At 40.7% G+C, this 23,613-nt stretch overlaps 1 long non-coding RNA gene across 1 annotated transcript in view; it reads right to left on the bottom strand.

Annotated features, from left to right (window-relative positions):
- Nucleotides 1–23,613, bottom strand: part of LOC116280579 (uncharacterized) — a 205,581-nt gene that overhangs the window by 42,660 nt on the left and 139,308 nt on the right. Inside the window, exon 5 of the long non-coding RNA XR_012072782.1 lies at nucleotides 447–593. This is a non-coding gene — a long non-coding RNA (uncharacterized lncRNA). The remainder of the gene's footprint in view (nucleotides 1–446; nucleotides 594–23,613) is intronic.

Below are 23,613 nucleotides of genomic sequence, written 5' to 3'. Positions count from 1 at the left end.
GAATTATTTCAGTCAGGGGCCAAAGTGGAACTAAAAACCACGACCCAAACTACTGAGTGTGTTTTGAATTGTTTTCGTTTGGAGGATTTATGCCCCTGGAAAACACTTCAGTCTGCCCCTTTCTATAAAGCACTCTTCTAGCAAAATGAAGCCCCACCTTGCAAGAACTCAGCATAGAATCTCATCCGGGCTCCTCTTCTGAGACATCTCATCAAGAGAGCATTTTACTCTTTTCTTTAAGATCTAAAAAGAAAACTGTGGACTTTCATTCTACCCATGTTTTCATTCTTCCTTTTACTCTTCGGATTTATTAGACTCCCACTGGATGACAAGCACTGTCCTGGGTACTTAGAAGATACTAAAGAGCATAAGAAAGTCAAGATTCCTGCCTCCTGGGATTTATTATGAATAGTGAGCAATGAGGACTGGGAGTGAGGGGAACCTACCTTAGATATCTTGGTTCAGAAAGGCCTCTCTGAGAAGGTGAACTTGGAACTGAGACTGTTGATCAGAGCCACCCACGTGGAGATCTGAGCAAGGGCATTCCAGGCAGAGGACCCAGCTAACACAAAGGTCCTAGGGCAGGAGCAAGCCTGGTGGATTTGAAGGACAGAAAGAAAACATGAGTTACTGAAGCATGGTGAATGACACAGAGAGAAATGAAGTGTAGGTTTTGGTTAGGCGACTGGACTTTATTCTAATTGTATTGGGCAGCCATTGGAGGGCTTAAAGCAGGAGAGTGGCATGATCTGATTTACACTTGAAAGAGGCCTCTCAGGCTGACGCTTTTGATCAGGGACTATCTCCTCACATTTAGCCCAAACTCCTCCTGCTGCAATTAAAGTGCATTTTCTCTCCTCACAGTGAACAGATGCTACTTGAAGCTGATATTAGTTCAGATGCCTAAGGAAATATCAGATGGCTATATCAGGATCCCCAGAAGGCTGGAATGAACGTAGTAAGAAGACCAGGGTGATGATCATCAACATGAATTATAATCAGAGGCCACTGACAAAAATAAAACCTGTTTCCTTCCCCACTGATAGTCAGGCCAGTTCCTTCCTTAGCCCTCCTATAGCTCTCATATTCTCTTTGATCCTCAACCCCCACCTCCCCACCAAGCAATCCGTGTTATCAGCAACATCAGAATAGTAGAAGACTGTCTCTAGATTTCATGGTAGGGGAACATACTGTTGATGTAAAAGGATGTTAAACTAGGATGGGTGGGACTTGCAGGGGACCCTCCCTAACATAATCTACCAAGTTTCATAAGAACAACAAGCATCTGCGGCACGTCAGCCTTGACCCGCTTCTTCAACTCCCGTATCCTGGGCGTGTGCAGCTAAGGAGGCAGGTGCCTCCTCTCCCCGAAGCGCATAGCCTGGGGCTATGATATCACCCCAGGAGGGGTACATGGCCAGCAATATTTCTCTTTCCCCTCCCACCCCCACTGTCCTCAGCCTAGTGTTGCAGAAGCATTCTTTCTAGCTGGAATGGCCTAGAGGTTGGGGCTCTTTTCCCCAGTCCTGCACCAGTTGTAGCCCATGGCAAGTACTGGGGCCCTGATCACACTTGTCCCAGCTCCATCAAGAGGTTCCATTTGGGGAAGGGTGAGCTGAGAAGACCAGGGCTGGCACTGCCCCCACCGACCAGTGCCCCCGATTGAACTGGAGTATAACTCCTAGCTCTGGTGCAGCAGCGTGAGGTCCGGGGAGTGGGGCTGGCAGACCCGAAGGATGAAGAGTTCTGAAGCTGTGCCTGAGGGGGCTGTTTGGAACAGAGAGTAGAGAACTCCATGCTTAAGGGTGTTGTTGAAAACATTGGAGATCCTGGAAGAGAGTAATTAAGAGGAGAATGATAGCTCCAGGAGACAAGCAAAACAGCGGAGCAGCCAGAAGTTTAACAGAGAGAACTGGGAAAAGAGCAGCTGGGAAAAGCCCTCCTGGGATGAGTCTGCCCTGGCTGGAAGCCTTGCTGGCACAAGGGGCTTAAACACAGCCCCTGACCAAACCGTGAACGCTAAGGTGTTCTGACCCAGGGTGACTCCTAGGTTTAAAACTAAAATCCCACTTACCCCTGGCAAATTGGCAGGTTATGGGCATGCCCAAGGCTGAGCCCTCTTGGGTACCATGAGAGAAACAACCTCCAAGCTGCAAGTCCTTGACTGAACACGGGGCAGTACACACAAATTTCAAGAACTATAATAGCAACTGCAAACCAATACACACATCCAAATGTATAGAGAAAAGAACCTAATTGGCTAAGGAGGCTAAGTACCACCTTTGATCAATAAGTGGCCGATGCCAACCCAGACCCAGAGATGACCCTTATTTAGCCAGGCTACTAGACAAAACAAAGGGAAAAAATGTAAGCATGATAACAGGGGCTATGGGAGAAATAAATGTTGCAGGATTAGTTCAGTCAAGTCACTAAACAAATAAACAACTGACAAAGCCAACAACCACCACCACTTCTGGGGAGTAGACGAGGGAATCGGTATCTAGAGTTGCTGTAATATACTACCAAAATGTCCAGTTTCCAAAAAAATTGTGAGACATGCAAAACTGCACTCATAGGCACACCTAGCACCCAGATCTTGATTTTGAATACCATTCTCCAATAAAAGGAAACAGGATTTCCTCGGAGGGATGATTGAATCTAGGACAGGGGCAAGAAATATACAAGATGAGCCTGGAGCACCTTGTAATGACACAAAATAACAAAATGCTGAAAAAAAAAATTAAAACGCTACACTGATAGGGATATGCCAAAGGGATATAGGAGCCAACTGAAAGAGCCCCCGGTGGCCAAGGTTGAAACAATTTGAGCAAAATAAATAAATAGAATAGTATTGGATTATAGCCCACAGTATAAAATAAATATTCATGTGTCCATACTGATAGAAAAAATGATTGAATAAATAAATAGAGCAGAAGAGACAAATCTCCTGGTGGGAGAATTTCAAATAATTTTTGTAGATATTCTATGCTTAATAAGGGAGCCATAACTCCCCACTCCTTAAGTTCAGACTGCTCACAGTAACTTCCTTCCAAAGAGTCAGTATGGAAGATAGGGGTGGGTGAGAGTAACTTTATGGTGGATAAACCTGAAAAACATTATCTCAGAAAGATGATCAAAGTCAATATCAACAGTGATAAGTCATACTAATAGTACATGCCCTTGATATGATGTAATGAAAATGGCACTTGATGTCTATGGTTCTCCTCGACAAAGCTCACAATACCAGTTTAATCATGAGAAAAATATTAGACAAATTCCAATGGAGGAGAATCCTATAATATACTTGACCAGTATTCTTCAAAAGTACCAAAATCATCAAAAACAAGAGAAATCCAAAAACTGTCACTGCCAAGAGGAACCTAAGGAGATACAAAAATTAAATGTAATATTGTGTCATGGATGGGATCCTGGAAGAAAAAAAAACATTAAGTAAAAACTAAGGAAATCTGGGATATATACCCAAAAGAATCAAAAGCAAAGACTCAGATATTTGTATACCCATGTTCATAGCAGCAATACTCACAATAGCCAAAAGGTGTAAACAATCCAACAGGTCATCAATGGATGAATAAACAAAATGTGGTATGTCCATAAAATGAGATATTATCCAGCCTTTTAAAATAAAGGAAGGAAATTTTGACATATGGATGAACTTTGAAGACATGATGCTAGGTGAAATAAGGCAGACACAAAAAAGACAAACACTGTATGATTCTACTTATATGAGGTAGCTAGTTAGTCAAATTCATAGAGGCAGAAAACAAAAGGGTGGTTGTCAGGGGCTGAGCAGAGTAGAGGTTGGGGAGTTAGTGTTTAATAGGTAAGAGTTTCAGTTTGGGAAGATGAAAAAGATGGATGGTGCACAACAATGTGAAATTTTAAGTGGCTAAAATGGTAACTTTAAAGTTATATATATTTTACCACAATTTTTTTAAACTAAGAAAGTCTGAATGAACTATGGAATTGAATTAATAATATCAATGCTTATCCTTTAATTGTGACAAATGTACCATACTAATGTAAGAAGTTAATAATAGGGAAAATTAGGGGTAGCATATATGGGAACTCTATTATCTTCTCAATTTTCTATAAGCCTAGAAGTATTCTAAAAAATAGTCTTTTTTTTAAAAGAAAGTAATAAAGGAGATATAGAAAAACAGGAGAAAAAGACATGAGACACAAAGAACAAAAAAATCAGAATGTCAGTTGTAAGTCCAACTGTATCAATGATAGCATTAAATGTGAGTACATTAAACAAGTCAATCATAAAAAAGAGATTATCAGAATGGATTTAAAAATCAAAAAACAGGATCCAACTATTTGCTACTTACAAGAGGCATACCTTAGATTGAAAGATACAAATGAATTGAAAGTAAGAGGATGGAAAAAGACATATCAAGCAAACAACAGCCATAAGAGAACTAGAATGGCTATATTCTTATCAACAAAATAATATGGTCACCTGCTTGCTGCATCAATTTTGTGGTCTCCTTGCAAGATGGACCTGCACCCAAAATTTGGGTCCAATGTTAAGTCCACTAACAACCACACCAAAAGGGTATAAAAAGGCTTATTACTTATATAATGAGGCTATCTGAGAGCAGCAAGGCGGGCTTCGCAAGCTTGTCTGAAAATGGGAAATGGGTTGGGAGAGCAGGAAAAGAAAGCTGGCTTGGGGTTTTTGTTGTTGTTGTTGTAGGCAATGGGGCCAGGCTGAAGGTTCCCATGCACTGCCGCAGTAGAAATTCAGCCACTTATGTTAAGGAAACTCCAGGTAAGAAAGTACCAGTGGTGTTCCAAAGAAGCCAGGGAAGTGTCCAGAAGAGAAAGAAAAAGCAATGAGTATTTACTAAGTCCTGCCTTGAGCTTCTACACTTGAAGAGTCAGAATGCAAGTTTAGAAATATGAAGAGTAAGAGCAGAAAGAAAGCAGATGACCACACCCCCTTCTCTGACTGCTGGCTGTCAGTCAAAATAAAACAAGATAACGAGACGGAGAATGACTGCGAGGAGTTCTGACTCCTGTGATCACGGTGCTGGCACCCGAGTGACACAGAGGAGGCTGTCATGACGGAATCTGAAGAGGAGTCCAGGCAGAAGGAACACGCCCAGCTCCCTGCTGAGCTCACAGCTAGTGCTCCCTCAGTATAAACCCAAGGCTGCGGCTCACAGGATGACTCATGAAACCATTGTTAACTAGACAAAATTCTCTCCCAGGAGCCTGAAGTTTCAGAAAAATATCACTTAAAGTTATCAAGCACTTCACCTTTATATGTATATGCACATAGGCCAAGATTCAGCTCATTGATGTGCCAAGTAAAAATCTTGCTGGTCCTCATACAGGTGATGATAATTTCTCTTCCACCTTGCATGTCATTAATATTATGTAACTTCAACATGTGATTTGATAAGGGAATCTTGCTAACGTCCTGTTCCTCTTTCTTTTTGGGAATAATGTTTTAATTAACTTTGCTCTTCAAGAGCCTTTGCAAAGTGTGACACATAACATTTTTCCTGTGAGAAAGGAAATACGAACTTTGTCATTCTCTTCTTTACTTTTAGAGACAAAATCACTTGATTTGTATCAAGAATTATTTTGCAATTGTTCTGGAAAAACTCTATTGGTTTAACAGAGAGGACAGTGGGCTTTAAAGGGATGCACACAGGTGTAATATTAGTTGTTACTATTATAATAACTAATATTTACTGAGCACTTGCTGTATACCAGGCATTGTGCTAAAGGCTAACATGACTTATTTAAATCAGACAACAACACTAGGGGGTTAATACTATTATTTAAATTTTGCAAATGAGGAAATTGAGGCTTAGAAAGTTTAAATAACTGTCTATGACCACATTGTTCTAGAAAGTGAACTCAAGCACTCTTAACTCCATATTCTCATAGCAAAACCTGACCATCCTACGACTATATCACTCTGCTTAGATGGGAGTCAGGGTGGAGTTAAGAAGAAAGCTGAAGAAGTTGAAGGAAAACTGGGCAGCATAAGCAAGGAAAGGAGAGCTTAAAGAAGTTGTCCATAGTGTTTCAAGACCCGGAGAGTAGGAGCCTTCTTCAGTTTTGCACCCCAGGCACCTCTCTTGCTTCAGGCTGTCCTGACTCTGGGGAGGTAGGAGAAGTAGTAGGAGGTGAAAACAGATAGGAACCGGAGGAGGATCCTGAAGGGTCCTGTGGGTTCTACTAAGAACTCAGACTTTCACTCAGAGTGCAGTGGAAGTCACCAGAGAGCTGAGGAGAAAACAGCATGGCCTGATTTAAGCACTAAAATCTTTGGCTGTAGGTTGATATTAGGATGGAGGAGGGTGAGGGCAGGAGCTAGAAGATCAGTTAAGAAACCACTGCAATCATCCAGACAAGAAGTGATCGTAACTTGGACCAGGTGGCAGTGGGACGGTGAGAAGTAGTTGAATTCTGAAACATTCTAAAAGTAGAGCCGACAGAATTTGCTGTTGGATCAGATATGGGATGTGAGAGAAAGAGAGGAGCCAGAGATCCCATGGATGATTTTACCCCAAGCAACTACCCCAGAACCCAAGCAATCTGAGTCCTAACAAAAAGTTTTTGGATTTGGAGTTTAGAAGATGCTGGATGATCTTGGGGAGAGCATTTCCTGGGGAGTAGTGAGGACAGAAGAAAGGTTGAGCTAAGTTAAGAAATAAATGAAACATAAGGAAGTAGAAATAATGAGTATAAACTATTCTCGTGACTGTTTATGGAAAGGAGACTTAGCTAAGACACTCTAGGTCAGGGAAAGCTGTATATATATATTTTTAAGATGGGGAAAAAAATGAGTGTATTCATATTCTGAGAAAAAGAAACCAACAGAAAAAGAATGATTGATTAAAAGCACCTAGTAGAGGAAAGGGTGATTAATTGAGTGAGCCCCTAAAGAGATGGGGGTAGAAGTGACTGCAATCCAGAACTCAAGTAGAGGGGCTAGATCTGAACAAAGGAGGAGTCTGGGGGTAAGGAAGAGTGTGGCTGTCACTCCTTCTATATGAGAGGAGCAAGATGTTGCTGGATTGAATATGAGTTTTCTGTGAATTAGGAGGTAATATCATGAGCCAGGTTGTTCAGATTGAGAACAGTGAAAAAGTTAAATAATTTCTTGAGAAATGAAGCACAGGATTATGGGTGTAATGAGGATCCAGAAAAGCTGGTGATGGTAAATATGTAGTTGAAACAACTTACATGGTTGTATGAAACAGACTGACTTAGCAGTAAACACTTTCTGCAATAAAATTTCCATCCACGGACACAGTGGACCACATCCCATGACTTAAGAATTGATAAAACATGATCTACAAGACAAAAGCCACAATTTCAACTACTTAAGAAACTTTCTCATTCAAGTTATGCGTAGTTGACATCAAAGCCTCGTTCTAAAATAGGTTTAGGTCAATGCCAGATTTCTTTTTTCACTAAAGAAAGACTCCCACGTCCCTTGCCTCTTTCACACAGTTTTTACGAATATATCCACTTCAGTTTTCAGTCTCGTCCAATTTCTCTGACAGTAACACACATAATGCAATTACGAAAATTTTAAATTGCACCTTATTTTTTTAAACAGAGAGAATATTATTTGGTCTTTACCTAAAACACAAATCTTAAACTATTTCATTCTTGAAACTTTTCTAGCCTACTTTTAAGATTCATCAAGTCTTTCCACTTAAGAAAGAGAGATAATTAAGTATAGTTGAAAACTGCCTTATCATTGTAGTAGTTGTATCATTTATTTTTTTCTACTGGGCTATGTGCTTAGCAACTTGCACATTAAGCCTTCTATTAAGACTATATTAATATCATAAATATGCAAAAAGGAAACCACTCTGAAAGTTCAAAATAATAGCAATAACCTTTCCATCATATAAAAACCTTTTATCTCAAGATCTCCATGCACTTCCCCCAAAAGCCCGAGTACCCTGCCCAACCACTTTTGCAAGGAGCCAATTAAAATGCCAACCTCACTTTATTCACTGACTCAAAATGCTAGTAAGGACTGCAAAGCAAACGCCCAACATAATCATGGTTTTAATTCTTAATGTTTCCTACGGCAGCATTTATAATCTTTAAGAGGACCGGACCTCTAGTCTGTAAGAAATCCCAAGTGGCTGCCTCCTTCTTGGCTTTATTCTTTAGCCAGAGTTGATGGAGTGTGATGGGGTGGGGAGGGTGTAGCTGTGGCAAACTCTCAGGTGTGACTGGAGAAATACCCACATCTCTCACACAGAGACATATGTGCACACTGATGCAATCATGGCTAGAAATGAATCAGGGCCCTTGAGGCAAAAGCCCATGACTAATGCTCCGAGGAGCCCACAGGCTGCCTGGCAAACTGGCAAGACCAGGGCCATTACTGAACAAAGCACAGGTGAGCAATGAGCAAAAAGGGAAAAGGAGGCCTGACTGATGCATTGGGTTCCAGGGTTTGGGACACATCATCTTGAGATCATTCCCAGGTAATTACAGGGCACCAGAAAGAAAAACTGAACTTCCGCCTGAGTGGTACATGCAAATTCACTGTGAGATCCAGGGTGATTTCCTTTCCTTCTCTGGGCCTCAGGGTCCTCATCTCTAAAGACAAGGAAATTACATAACCACATCAGGAGGACTACTTCTTTTTCCAGCACCCTATGAAATACTCATAGTCGTCATTTCCTGTTCCCTCGAGAGAAACAGTGTCATTTTTTTTTTTAAAGTGGAGGGAATTGTTCTTCAAAAACATATTTCAGATTCTCAAGGAAGTATGACAAGTGTTCTGGCATGTTTCAGCCTGACTTCTTCCATTTGAAACGACAAACCAGCACAAACAGTGGAGAGAAAAAGCATTTCTCTCTTCATCCTGAAGTCCTGTAAATGTCAGTGAAAGGCATTTTACCAGCACACATACACTTCTGTGGACAGAATCAATAGGAACATTTCTGACCACTGCCAGTCTCCTGGAAATGCTTAGTGTGGAGTATCTCTCACCACAATGGCTAATTCTGCCCAGTCACCACCTCCTGAGACATTATTCCTTAAAGTGTCATCTTCCTAGAATTGCATCCTAGGGAGCCATTTATTAAAGAAGTAACAAAAATCCATAAATATGTCAGCCTCGTTTTTCACCTGAAGAAGAGGTAAAAAAGAAAGATAACCTCCCCCAGCCTGGGTCAAGCCAAATTTAGGACTTCAAAACAACAATAAGAACACTTGGGGTGTGGGGAGCCAAGGAAGGTCCCTTGAGAGAGAACAGCAGAGGCTTACACCCAGGCAGTGGCTACAGGACACTCGAGGTCCCCAGATCTCTATTTTGCTTCTGAGAAAGTGAGAGGAGGAAAAGGGTTGTCTCAGATTTTTCCTCTTAATAAATGATGCCCCTGGAAACCATGTTTTTTCCATTGTGGAGAGTGTCTGAGATCTTAGTTACATACTCTCTCCAGGTGGAAGAACAAAGGTCCTATCCGGTAACTGGAGGGAGAGCTGAGCTGAACTGAAATACCGGTTGATCACATTTCGGGGTTTGCTTATAATTGATATCACTTTGGTTACCCCCAGACCATTACTGAAGGAGAAACCTCCTGATAGCTCCCCTCACTACTTTGCAACCACTTCCTGGTGTTCTTTGAAAGTTGTACAAGAAGATAAAACCCAGACACATTATGTCAGAAAGATGAGGTGCTGAGAAAACTTTGTAAGGTAAGAGGAAGCAGGTGTCTGAATAGGGGAGTTTTTAGATGGGGGTGAGAGCCATAGGAAAAAAGGAAGTTGGTTCTTTCTATTTCCAGAGAAGTGGAAAATTATTTTGTTAAAGATTAAACCTGTATCAGGGCAGAACCAGATCTGCCAACTTAGTATTACTCATGAAGTTTACTGTTCACGCGTTTTAGCATAGGTATTTTCCACTTTCACCTAGTACAGTAACTGTATGTCTAAAACTAATATTTGCAAAGCCAGCCAGATGAGGGGCTGTATTGGTTCAATAAAAGAACCTCCCTAATGCACTGAAAATATGATTTACAAAAATCTATCTTTTCATAGTACCTTTCAGGAGCACAGATATTACAATAAGTGAATACTCCTGGACTCAGACATTAAAAATAATAGTCAAGATATATAATTTAGTGTTGTTCAAAGAAATTGCACATTTATATCGAAAACAATGATTTTATATAAAAACTGCACTATTCATGAATTTGGTTTTTACCTAAAATCGTATTATTTGCAATTGTGCTCCTCCCACAAATGCTGACACATAAACTGTCTTTCTCTTTACATATCAAGTCAACAATTATTCCATGCCTTTTATATGACCCAAATTATAAGTCACTGTGAGAGGTATAGAGACAGGATATGCAGAGTACCTCTTGTGAGATAGATTTCAGTGTTTCACGCCAATAACCCAGGTTCTTTCGGGTCCTAATTGGGTTGACTTTATTTTCTAATAACCCATGTGATCTGTAGCAGAAATTTTCCAGATGGTGACCAATGAAATCACCAACTGTTCAGGCTTGTCCAAGACTGAGAGAATTCCTAGGATGCCAGACTTTCAGTGATAAAATTGCGAAGGTCCCAGACAAACCTAGATAAACTGTCCACTCTGAAGAGTTGAGGAAGAAATGAAATTAGTAAATCATAATAGTGTAATAGTCACTATAATTCTGGCCACCAATTCCAATGTGTGGAAGTCTTCCCCACACCACTCAGTAATTCTCTGACACCAGCTGAGCACCCTACAATTCAACTCAATTCTGACCCTACATACCAGGATATAGTGTCACATCTCACAGGTTAAGTATGCAGTTTTACAAGCCTGCTCCCCACCCCACTTCAGACACCAATCATAAGTTCAAATTGTCACCTGTGCTTCTGACTGACCTGTAGAAGGGCGGTTCCAATAACCCCCTCTTTGGGTTTGATGAGTTTGCTAGAGTGGCTCACAGAACTCAGAGGAACATTTTACTTACTTAAATTATCAGTTTATTATGAAAGAATATAACTCAGGAACAGCCAGATTGAAGAGACGCAGACAGCCAGGTATGGGGAAAGTGTGCTGAGCTTCCACGCCTTCTCCCAGCCACCACTTTCCCTGAATCTCCATGTGTTCACAACCCAGAAACTCTCTGAAGCCCCAACCCTCATCATAATGGGTTTTTATTGAGGCATTATCACAAAGATACGACTGATTACATCATTAGCCATTGGTGCTTGATCTCAATCTCTAGTCCCTCTCCTCTCAGTGAAAGTGGGGAGTTGGTGGGGGGCAGGGGGGTACTGAAAGTTCTAATCTTCTAATCACACAGTTGGCTCCACTGGCAACCAGCTCCCACCCCTCAAAAGTACTTCACTAAAAAAAATAACTTTATAACTTTATCACTCTCACTGATTAGGAAATTCTAACAGTTTTAGGAGCTCTGTGCAAGAAACTAGGATGAAGAACAAATGTATATTTCCCACTATAAATCACAGTATCACATTCACACACGTTTGTCCACTCTTTCTCTCTCTCTCCTTTCCTCATCTTCCTCTCTTAGGGTAGCTGTATGGCATATTGACTAACAAACAGACTCTGGTTTCCAGGTAGATGTGGGTCTAAGTTCCAGCCCTGCCACGACTTTTTAAAAAAATCTTGAACAACAAACTAAACTTCTGCAGTACTGCATACTTATCTATGAAATACTGAAAACTATTCGGTTATGACAATTGAGAAGTTGCATGTGAAATACCACTATGCCGGACACTTATGTCACATTTTATACATGGTAAGCATTATTATCTCATGGATCACATAGTTATGGGTACTTCAGGATTTCAGCGTTCTGATTATAGTGAGACTGATTTCAGGCCATGCTGTGGGCCAGCTGGGATTAAATCTTCCACCACAGGGCGTTTGCTGCAGATCAATCCTTTGTCCCTTCATTAGTATGAAGCCAAGAAATGGGTGGAGCTAAAACAATGCACCATTTACACACACCTTTCTCAATTATTCTCACCCAGCCTCTTCAACCAAGGTCGTTGGGTTATTATTTACATACATACACACATGCGCACACACATACACAGAGACACTATATAAACACCCACCTCAATACACAGAGGTTTTTATGCTCTTGAGATGGGAGAAGGCAAAAATATTTTTTCCTGTCTTGACAATTTAGCAAGTATGGGAAAATGCTGTGGCACTAAAGAGGGACAAAGAATTGAAGAGATAGGACCAGGAGTGGAGGAGGCGAGGAAGTATTGAAAAGAGAGTGTGCAGGAAGAAGGTTTTTTTGGCCACAGAGTTCCTGCTAAAAGCAGCTAGGAAGCCCCACCACGCGGTGTCTGTGACCTCTTGGTAATTTCCCTGGAGAGTCCCCCCTGAGAGAACTTCACCTTCAGAATCAGGAGGAAGCTGGGTGAGGTAAATTCCCAAACAGAGGGGGCTGGGTGGGTGATGACCTAAAGACAGACTGGGACAAGTTTCCGGGCGGGTTTCCCCTTCCTGCTCTGACAGCCACGAACGCAGGCTCAGCCAAGAAGAGGGGGACGCCGCGGGCAGGGATTCTTGCCGGTATTTTCCTGTCCCCCAGCTTCCTGGGTTTGACATGAAGGAATCTGAGGCCTTCTGTGACCACTCTTGTTGTCTGGGATTCTTTCCTCAAGAGGCGTTCATGAATTTGTCAGGACTGCCAGGAGAGAGTGTGAGTCACAGCTTCTGAGCAGACAATATTCGGCTTTAGAAATTCCCAGAGATATGACTTGTTTATAGGAAAGGAAACAGAGCTATTCTGAGCTGCCAGGGGAAGAGGAAAGCACTGCTCATTTCTTTCAAATGCCTTGCTGAAAGGTCATACAAGCGACCACAGTGCCAGCAAGAAGCTGGTACAGACACTGGTGTTAGCAGTTCATTTGTCTGCATGCTGGAGGATATTTTGGGGCTTGGTATTTAAAATGCAAGGCTCATAGCATTGAAATTCCACTCTTGGTCTTAAGCCCAGAGGCCTGAGCAGGCCAGTGGGTACGAGCAAGTTGGGTGGTGGGGTACCACCGAGGGAGCTGTCAGCCTGGCTGAGGGAACAGAGCCTGCCCCGTCCGCCAGAGAGAGAGGCAAACACTTAAGGCACGAACCTGGATAACCTTCTAACTTCACATTTCATGAGCAGGCCACTGATTTTCATTCCCATCACAAGGAATGTAAAACTTACTCCACCCTCCTGTGATCTCCAGATGCAAATGACAACAGACAGATTAACAGGAGAAAAGTAACGCATTTTATTTACATGTAAATAGGGCTCCTCACAAGAAAAATGAAGACCCAAAGAAGTGACTAGACCTACGTGCTTATATACTGGGTTGAACAAAAGACTAGCAGTTGTGGGAAAGTAACTACAACACAAGGGGCAACTGAAGGAAGAGGAGCTCGTCTAACAAGGTCTGTTTGAGCAGATTTCTCTCAGCCTGACTCCCCCATCTCTAGTGAGAAGAATGCCTTTTTCTCCTGGTACAGGGAGTGTACCGTTCACATGGGAATGTTATCTCCTGCTTTTAGGAAGAAAAAGGAACATCAGAGTTCCCTTCCTGCACCTGCTGTTTTTCAGGTGCCTTTCACGCAAAGTAATTAATATGCCAAAACACCATATACTGGGGTGGCGTGTCCTCAACCCATTCACTGCATTCCAAGCTGTCTCCTCTAACGTCTTTTCTTCATAGTTGTGATGTCAATAGTTATTATCTTAAAAAACTGTCCAAAACTACCAACTTTGGAGAATGTGCCCAAAAAGAGAAACGGAGATTCCCCACTACAACCTCTGCTTCTGTGTTGGCCCACTTTCTTGTGTATTGAGTTTGGCCCTAATACATTCAAATTCATAAACTCACCGTTTACCCATTTACTCTGTTAGCAGAGCCAGTCAGCAGATCACAGAGATTGATTTCCAAGGGAAAAAAATAATCCACTGAGTATTCACTGATTGAACAATAATTAACCTATGTGATAATTTTATAGACACCCCATTTGATAAAATCAACACCTTTTTCTAATTATGAAGTAAACATTTAAATAGAAATAGGATGCCCCTTAAGTGTGATAAAGGTGCTCTTGGCTTAAAATAAATAAAGATTATATTTAATGGGTAAACACTGGAAATGTTCAAAATCAGAAAAAAACACAGAGGTGTCCTTTAATATTATTATCACTTTAGACTGTCTAGGTAAGGCAGTAAGCTGTGAAACAAAAAGAATCAATTTTGAAAACTAAGATACCACAGTACTTAAAAATCACATAAGCATATATCTGGAAAAACCAAATGAATTAACTAAAAACTTTCTCAATTAATAGAGAGTTATAAAGTCGCCTGGAATAAGATAAGTAACTGAAAAGCAACAGTATTCCTATATAATGGTAATAACCTAATAAATAATATAATGGAAAGGAAAAACTATTCAAATAACAACAAACATAAAAGACCTACCAACTCAATGAGAAATGCATTAAAACTTTTTAAAGACTTGATTGAGAATTATAATTTTAATAATTAATAGGAAAGTTAAATTTTTATTAAATGGAAAAATTCAACCAAAAATACAACAGGACTTTTCTTGGAAGTCATTAGAATCAGCACGGACTAATTGCTAAGCTTGGTGCTTATCTTATAACAAGGGCTGAAAATTTTAAACAGGAAAAATTAGCAAAATATAGTCTTAGAGATCAATCTTGTCAGATATTAGAACATGGGTGTAAAACATTGATGAGTAACGTAAGTTTGACTTAAATGTAAAAATATAAACCAGAGGAAAGTGATCGGAACAGATCCTGTTATGCATAGTGTCGCATTCATAGATGGCGCTATAGTTCACAAAGCTTTCTACCTACATTATTTTATGCTTCGAAACCATGCAGTGAAACAAGTATTATTATTGTGACAGTATTTTTATGAAGCAACTGATACTCAGAAAGTAAGTGACTTGCCCAAGATAATAAAATGAAGATGAACACAGACTTGAACCCAGATTCTTCTGCCCTCCCAAAGCAGGACTCTTTTTACTATACTGTTCACGCAAAGCAATGGAGAATGGACCTTATCTTTAGTGATGTTAAAATTTAGGGGAAAAAATATTTAGACTCACCCCTTATACCATATACCCCTGCTAAAGAAAAACAAACAAAAAAACCTGCAATTGTTTGAAGATATCAATACTAAAAAATAAAATTATAGAACCTTGGCAAAAAAAAAGACGTGCTCCTTACAGATGTCTCCTCACTGAGCTACAGTGCTCCTATTCTCTCCAGTCCTCCAGGCCCCACAACCTCTGTCTACTCCAAATAAATTTCCCATTATTATGAAGATGTAGAAGTCCCCAAAATGAAGTTGAAACTCTCCAGGAAATAGCTGTTCAAGGAAACTGTAGGCAATCCATTTCCAGGGAGGAAGAGGATGACAGAGAGTGACCAATCAGGAGTACCTATTTAAGAGTAAGAACCAACATAAAAAACAAAAAGGAGTAGACAGCTAATATAGTGCATGCCTATTATGTGTGGCAACTACTCAACCCTGACATGGCAGCGAAAAAACAGCCACAGACAATAAGCATATGATAGACTTGAATAAGCATGACTGTGTTTCAATAAAACTTTATTTCTATAAATAGGCAGTTGGCAGAATATACTTTGACAACTCCTGTGTTAGACCATTTAAAATAAGTTAGCCTGTTAAATTATCATAAATACCCTTTAGATAACAAATCAGAGGCCAAAATAAATTACTTAACTTGACCACTTGACCAAGTAAGACAGACACGGGTATTCTCTTTAGTAAGAGGGCAGAGCTAAAAGTGGAACTCAGGTCTCATGACTCAAAACCTGGAAAGTGTGTAGTCTTCTCATTGGGCAGCCTCCAATGATTTGGGGGTGTTAATTGGATTTTGTAGATGGGAAATCTTAGGAGGTGGAGGAAAACCCCATACAGATTAATGAAACAAACATCTGTTGCTCTGAACCAGGAGGGGACTATGTGGATGATTCATGCTGTGATCATTTCAGGAGGCAGGAAGCTATGGACTTTCTCATTCAGCTCATATACCCCCTCTCCCATCCCAGACATTAAACCTGCTTTTCCAAATACAAAGGTTTCTTTGGCTTTGTGGAGAGAGGTGTGTGCTTGTGATGTATGTGAGAGGTGGTTGTTTACAGAAACCAAGAAACCCCCAAAACTAAAGTGATCTAGAGTAATTCATTTTACTTCTCTGAACCCAAGTTTCCCTTTCTGTAGAGTGGAAATGTCTTTCCTCAACCTCTTTTTTTTTCAACAGGATATCATAATATTAAAACAGAAAAAAAAAAAAAAACCTCTGGAAGTTCATTGGTACCTCAGGGAAATGTGTTATGAAACGACACAGTCTTATTGTCACCTGATACCTCATGACTTCAGCTGGCTCCACGTCTTTCCATTTCCCTTTCGGCTGGGAGCTTTGCCGTCTTTACATTTAACACATCTCTGTTGAGGGAACAGCACTATTAAGCCGGTGCTTTGACAACCACATCGACAAGAGACCGGGATATATGACATGTAAAGGTGAAAGGACAGTGACTAAGGGGAGCAAATGAGCTTTTAAACAAGCCTGACACCATCCAGCTAGTTTTCATATTACCTCCTGTGAAAAATCTTGACATATTGGTACATTGCTATGAGTTATTTCTTCATATAACTCGCTATAGTGGCCCTACATTATTTGATCTTGTAAAGTGTTATCTGGGACTACAAACTTATTTTATTTTAAGCTCAATGACATTTCATCAGCAGTTAACACAGCATGAATAGCTAAAACTCACTTCCGTACAGTACATGAAGCCCCCAGGATTTTGCTGCTTTATTTTTGTTTGAATGGATAGCTCTCTGACTTTCTCTATATTTGACAGTTTCTATTTTTATACAACTTTGTGTGTTTTGAGCCATATTTTTTTAGTCCATTATTACATATTATATTGTTTATTTCACCACAAGATTTATTTATTACCTGCAGTAATGAAAACTAATTCACTTCACTTGCCCATGTTAGCTACATCAAAAAAGGGAAGACATTCATTTCATGATCCTGTTTACAGGGGTAGAATGAAAAGGAGACATAGACAGTCATTAAGGATTCTCTGGGATGCTTTCATCCTGACAAACCTCTGGTCTGGACTAGGAGAACAGGGCTTAAACACAGGCAGGGTTCCCGTTGAATCCTTGGTGAATTCTTTCAATGTGAGACTGAGACCCTCACGGGTACCTGGATTGTTTTAATGCCTCATGGAAACTCAGAAACTACCAGTCCTAATCTCTATTCAGCTACCGACTCTCTGGTCTTTTCTATTTAAAGCCAGGAAATTGTTTATTTTCTAGTTGTAGTTTAATTTTGTTTTATTTCAAGCTCTCTTGCTTGATTTCTGCCCAATCAATAAAATTGGGCATACATTTAATCTGCTTCTGTCATCCAGACAGCTGAAAAACCAGCTGATTTTTCAACCTACTATGCGTAATTTCAGCCTGTGTGGAAACTCAGCCTATGTTTTTTCTTTTTTTATTAAAATATAGTCAGTTTACAAGGTTGTGTCAATTTCTGGTGCACAGCATAGTGTTTCAGTCATACATATACATACATATATTCCTTTTTACACTCTTTTTCATTATAGGTTACTACAATATATTGAATATAGTTCCCTGTGCTATACAGTAGAAACTTGTTTATTTCATATTTAGTAGTTAGTATCTGTACATCTCGAACTCAGCTTCCTTTTTACTAGCTCTGTGACAGCTTTCTCATCTGTAATATAAGAAAGGAGCCACCTAGGACAAAGAGTCACTGGAAGAATTATATAATAAACAAGACTGCACTGTATTTGATGAATGACAACATATATTTTCCTAATAAAACAACAGCATCATATGCCTCCAAGAAGATGATCAGTAGATTTCTTGGGTGCTCTGTCCATTGCAGTACTTTGCTCATGCTTGGCAAGAATTCATCAGTCAGGGTAATCATATTAATTAATATAGAGAAGTGTTGACTTTTGCAGTTCTTATGATTATAAGTTGCAGTCCCTTTAGAAAAATTTTTTATGGATGTATAACATGCATACAGAAGAGGAGGATAAATGTTAAAATGTGACAAATTTTCACAAAATGAATACAGGTGTGTAACCAACTTGGATGAAGAAACAGAGTACTTCCAGAATCCAGAGATGCCCCTGTGACCCCATCCCATGCAAAGAAAACCACTCAACTGCCTTCTAACACTGTAGGTTAGTTTAGCCAGTTTTATAATTTTTTATACATGGAATTAGACACAGAACTTTATATGTGGAATTATTAGTACAGGCCTTTCTGAAGCTTACTTAAGCTTACCACATAAAGAAGGTCTAAACCCTGAAGAAGTTTGTCTTTTCTAGGCTGACTTGAGGAAAGAGAGCTGGAGGAGGACGGTGTGAAGTAGAGGAACCATATAATTAGTCATCCAAACTGGGACACTTTGAGAGTGAAAGGAGGTACTATACTTAATGATGCTGGGACAAAAGACATAAACTATGACTGTCCTCAGCAAACCAGGACACATGGTCACCCTGGTGAGAAGGGATGGGAGAAGGCAGCAGGGGCACACTGGCAGGATGATAAAATAGAATCCACTCACATTGCCTAAGATGTATATGAAACTGGAGGTTAGAGAGCAACTTCCATAGAGTGTGGTCACTGGTAAAACTCTGGTCAACATTTATTGAGTCCCAGGTAGATGCAAGGCGCCACAGTGGTGCAAAGGTAGCTCAGTCCCTGTCTCTGCCCACAGTAAGCTCTCATCCTTGCAATAAATTCACAAATAAGTAAACTGTAACATAGCTGCTAATGGAAATATACAAAGCACTATATGGGTTCCAAGGACATGTATAAAGTGGTACATGGATTCCAAGGAATAAGAGATCATGTCCTTTGGGAAGTAGGAAAAAGTTTTGTGGGAGAGGAAGCAGTTAAGATAAATTTAGAGTCTAGTCCAGCGGATTTCAACCTTGACTGCACCTGGGGAGATTTTCAAACTCCTGATCCTTGGGCGGTACCCCAGACCAATCAAATCAGAATCTCTGGGAATGGAACCAAGGCATCAGTATTTTAAAAGCTCTCCCTGGTAATTCCAGTGAAAAGTCAAGCTTGAGAACCACTAATCTAGAAAGATGAGTAGGCATTAGCTGGAAGGAAAGGTGGGCACGAGAGGAGACCATGGAGAGAACAGCTGTTAGCTAGTACATCCCGTCTTCGGTAAGCGCACAGAGAAGACGCATCCACTGGGAATTAAAAATGGAGGAAAAGCAGCAGGGCAAAAATAATTTAACCCCCTCCAGGAAAAAAATTAATTAATTATGAAACCATTTGCTGAGGCCAATAACAGGGATGGATGAGGAAAGGATGCACTGAACATCAAGGGAACTCAGAGTGGTAATAAATCCATCATAAATCGTGCAAGCCATCTGATAACTTCTGTTCCTTACATTAGCATCCCATTAAGCTGCTATTAGTGAGAGCAAGGAAACTGAATGAAACCAGCTTCCTAGGTTTGCACTAGCAGCCAGGAGAGAGTTAACAAGCTGCAGTCTTACACTGGCACCTTTAAGGACCTGAGCTCCATTTATAAAGGCTGCTTAGAGGCCCCCAGACCTTGACCTATCACGCTCATGCTGTGGGAGTTGGAGGGGAGGAGGGTGCTAGAATTAATCACAGTGGGGACACAATTTACCAATCAATACCAGCCAATTAGAAGGCTCCCTGCTGCGGAGAGTTCCCTTGGAATGCCAGATGACCTCCGCCCTTGACTTTTCCTGGGGGCAGTTGTTTCTTTATCACAGCTACTGATGCGGATGGTATCGGGGGTGTGGAGCTCACTTCACATCATGCCAACCCCGCCAGGGCATCCTGAGGCTAAGCTTTCTTAGGACTTATGTATGAGCCACCTGCCCACAGAGACTAAAGGAAGACAGGGATGGAAATTACATAGGTGATTAATTCACAGCCAATGTGCCACTTTTTCTGTGAACTCCGCCATGATCTTCAAAAAGCCATCGACAACAACAGAAAGTAGGAAACTCAGTTTTTCGGTGAATTCCCTCTGGTGTTGCTCTCCTGCTCTACTGCTTCTAACACCCGTCAGGACAGAGAAGATTCTGAGGCCTGGAGCACAGCCAGAGGTGGCCAGGTTTTTATCATCAGTTTTGCCAATGGCCTATCACAGAACCACCTAGTGGAAAAAAATCCTAGTAGCTACAATTTTGTCCTATGATCTGGCCTGGGGACCCAGGAAGAACTTGAGCATGGGCCCCAGGAACCCCCAACCTCCCTGGGATTATATGAAAACTGTTTGTCATTGTTTACAGAGTTGGGCCAATATTTTTCTATCAGTTTTCCAAGATCTTTGCCACAGAGGTAACATGCCCCAGGACATAAAAGTTTAGAAGAAGAAAAATAACTAAATAATTCTGGAAAGTGTTCTGAAGTTTACCATTTATTTTTCTGTCATTTACTTTTTAATTTTTATTTTAAGAACAGTCTATGGTTTACAGCTTTTCCTGGAGACGCTAGGACTTTGGGCATTTGACCCCAATCTCCCTATTTGTTTCATCTACTCTTAGAGGACTGAAAACATGCTTTCTTCAGATGCCTGCTTAAGGGAAATGTCTCATGTCTCCTCCTCCTAAGTAATCTTCTGCCCCCTGTCCTTAGAGAATCATGGTTTTGAAATGAAAAATAAAACAAAAAGTTTTGAGCTGACTTTAGTAAGTACAAGCCCTGGAGCAAATCATACTGTGATTCCCTCCCCTGCTCTTACCCCAGTCCATAAATCTTATTATTGAAGTCAAACTTGATATAAACGTCTATCAAAAACATCCTTGAATGGAACAAACAAGCTTTTGGAAGCCCAGTCTAGGAGTTGTGAGTAGATCTGGTAGGAACAGTGGCATATATTTTGCCTTGGAAATGTAGGAGAAGGAAAGCTTCATGAACTGATGATTTATGTAAATTAGACCCAAGAATATCAAAATATTTAAATACGCCACCTGGCAGGAGTCACCGTCTTTCTGTCTTGACCCTTCTCATCCACTAAATCCCTAAATGACTAACTCTCTAAGCCCCTCCCCAAATGTGCAACAGTCACCCCATGTCCCCTGACCTGAGGGAAGACTCTGATCGTGTTCTTTACCTCTATAAAAAAGGACATTGTCGCCTTCCTACCTCATCTCAAACCTTTGCAACCCTCTGCTGTGTTGCGGTCTGGCCAAAAATGTTTAACCTGAATCTTATCATGAGAGAAAAACACAGACAAATCCAAATCGAGGTATATAGATGCATTGTGTATGCAGGCACAAAGCTGGCAAAATGTTCAATCATGGAGTCCAGTAAGGATTATCAGGATTATATTACTTTTTCAATTTTTCTGTAGGTTCAACTTTTTTTTTCCAAAAAACCCAAGGTGAACCTCTAAATGACACAGTGCTCAATCTGCTGCATATAGCAGTCCATGGATTAACTGTAACAGTCAAAAATTTTTTTTCACACAAATATTTGGCACAGGAAATGAAATATTATTAAACCAATTTTAACAAAATTGGAGGATCTTTGTGAAAAACTAAATTCCCTTTATCAGGAGACAGACCCTCAAAGGAAAATAATGTCCGTGGGACCAACTTCCTCATGAAGAGAATTTAGGGACAGTTCTTCCCTTCATGATAACAAATCCTGTTTAAATTACCTCATCAAAAGATGAAGGGTTCTCAGTTAACTAACGCAAAGATGACAAAATGGCAAATTTTCAGGAGGAAGCCTCTGCTCTAGATATGGGAGGACCTCAGAAGTAGTTTTATTAACTACATTAACTGGTAAATAGGTTTTCTGCAATAAAAATGACACCAAAAATTGATAATTTATTTTTGTCTAAGAAATGTTAGACTAAATTACATTTTAAATTTCTTGATTTAAGGTGGCCAGTTACAGATATTTATCTGTATAGATACATATACACACAGATAAATGTGGCATGATACATGGCATGCCACTAAGTGCAATTCGTTAGATTTATTTACCACACTGTTTACCAGTTTTGTGCCCAAAGAAAGTTATTAAACAACTTATAATTTTGTAAAAAGTATATTTGATGAGATCAACAAAAATAATAAACAAGCTGGATAAATTTTCATATTCTAATACAAGTTTATCTAGGCAATTACATATATTTATTTATAAATTTACATTATATATTCTGTATTTTGTTATATATTTATGTTCATGTTAGTTATTTTATTTTTACATAAAATTGCCTAATAGCCCATATCATAAGAGAGTAATAAGAAGTATAAGAAAGAAAAGATAAACAATGGGTAAGACCATCACAAACTGTGTATTTATGAAAGGAAAATATGCAGGACATTGTGTATTTCCAACATGATTAACAAAGCTAATAATCTGATTCAGAAGCATATAGTCCACGTAGCACACGCTACTTAGGGCTCTCAGACTGACGATCAGAATAATAATCATAAGTAATTTTCCTGAATGCTTACCAAGTGCCAGGCACTACATTAAGCACTTTGCATATATTGTGTGTCTCGTTTAACCCTGATTTTGTAGAGGAAGCTCCTTATACTCAAGAGAAGTCGAGTGATCTGCCCAAGGTCACACGTTTGATAAGTGGTCAAGCTGAGGTTCAAATCCAAGTGTCTAACTAAAGACCCCACACCCATGATCATTCCAGGCCTTGAAGTCTCTCACAAGTGGCCCAGAACAAGGAAGTGAGTGAGGACACTCACGCACAGGTCACATCACAACATGACAAAAACAGAATAGGTGTTCTGTTCTCCACTTGTTTTCCAGACCAAAATCTCAAATATAAGGCAGAAACCACACAGTACTATCTGCAGCCAAATTGCTTTGTTTGGGGAGCGAGTCATCTGACTCGGGACAGCTACCTGCCACTGCTTTGCAGGATTCTAACACTCCAGCTCTGACTGAGCTAGCATCCCTCATCCTGTCACTGGCAAAGCCTGGGAAATAAAAATAGAATCTGGGTAATGAAATAAAGTCTAACCTTTTTTTCTTTTCCTTTGTGCTCAGTCTAGTCTCACTTGTTCACAGGGGGCCGAGTGCAGAAGCCTTGTCCTGGGCACTTCGGTCCCGAGCTCCTAGTGTGAAACAGCCGCTCCAACACCTCAGTTCGGCACCCAGTGCGGGAGCGCCACGCACGACACGCAATTCAAGATGGCGACAGCGGGCGGTGTGCAGAGACCCTGCTCCCGACCTGGAGGCGAGAGCAACGCGCCTGCGCCAGACCCTCGGGAGCTCTGCCCCCTCCCCCGCTGACGAGGACCCTATAAAGCAGCCCCACAGTCAGCCCGTCTGGGAGACCGTGTCCTCCTCACACCTCTCCATGCTCTGATCCAAGAGTAACGCTTTCCTTTGCTTCTGAACCAAACTCGGTCTGGTTCTGCTGTCCTGAATGACACCAGGCAGGAGGACCCTTGCTGGAGACCAACTCGTAAGGGTCAGTAACAGACTCCCGCCGAATCTACCCTCTGTGAGCTTGACCATGAGCAATGCTTTCGCC

This window comes from Vicugna pacos, chromosome 5 (genome assembly GCF_048564905.1).
Source record: "Vicugna pacos chromosome 5, VicPac4, whole genome shotgun sequence".
NCBI lineage: Eukaryota > Metazoa > Chordata > Mammalia > Artiodactyla > Camelidae > Vicugna > Vicugna pacos.
Note: the sequence above shows the minus strand (reverse complement) of the source record. Positions and strands in the feature narration are given on the sequence as shown.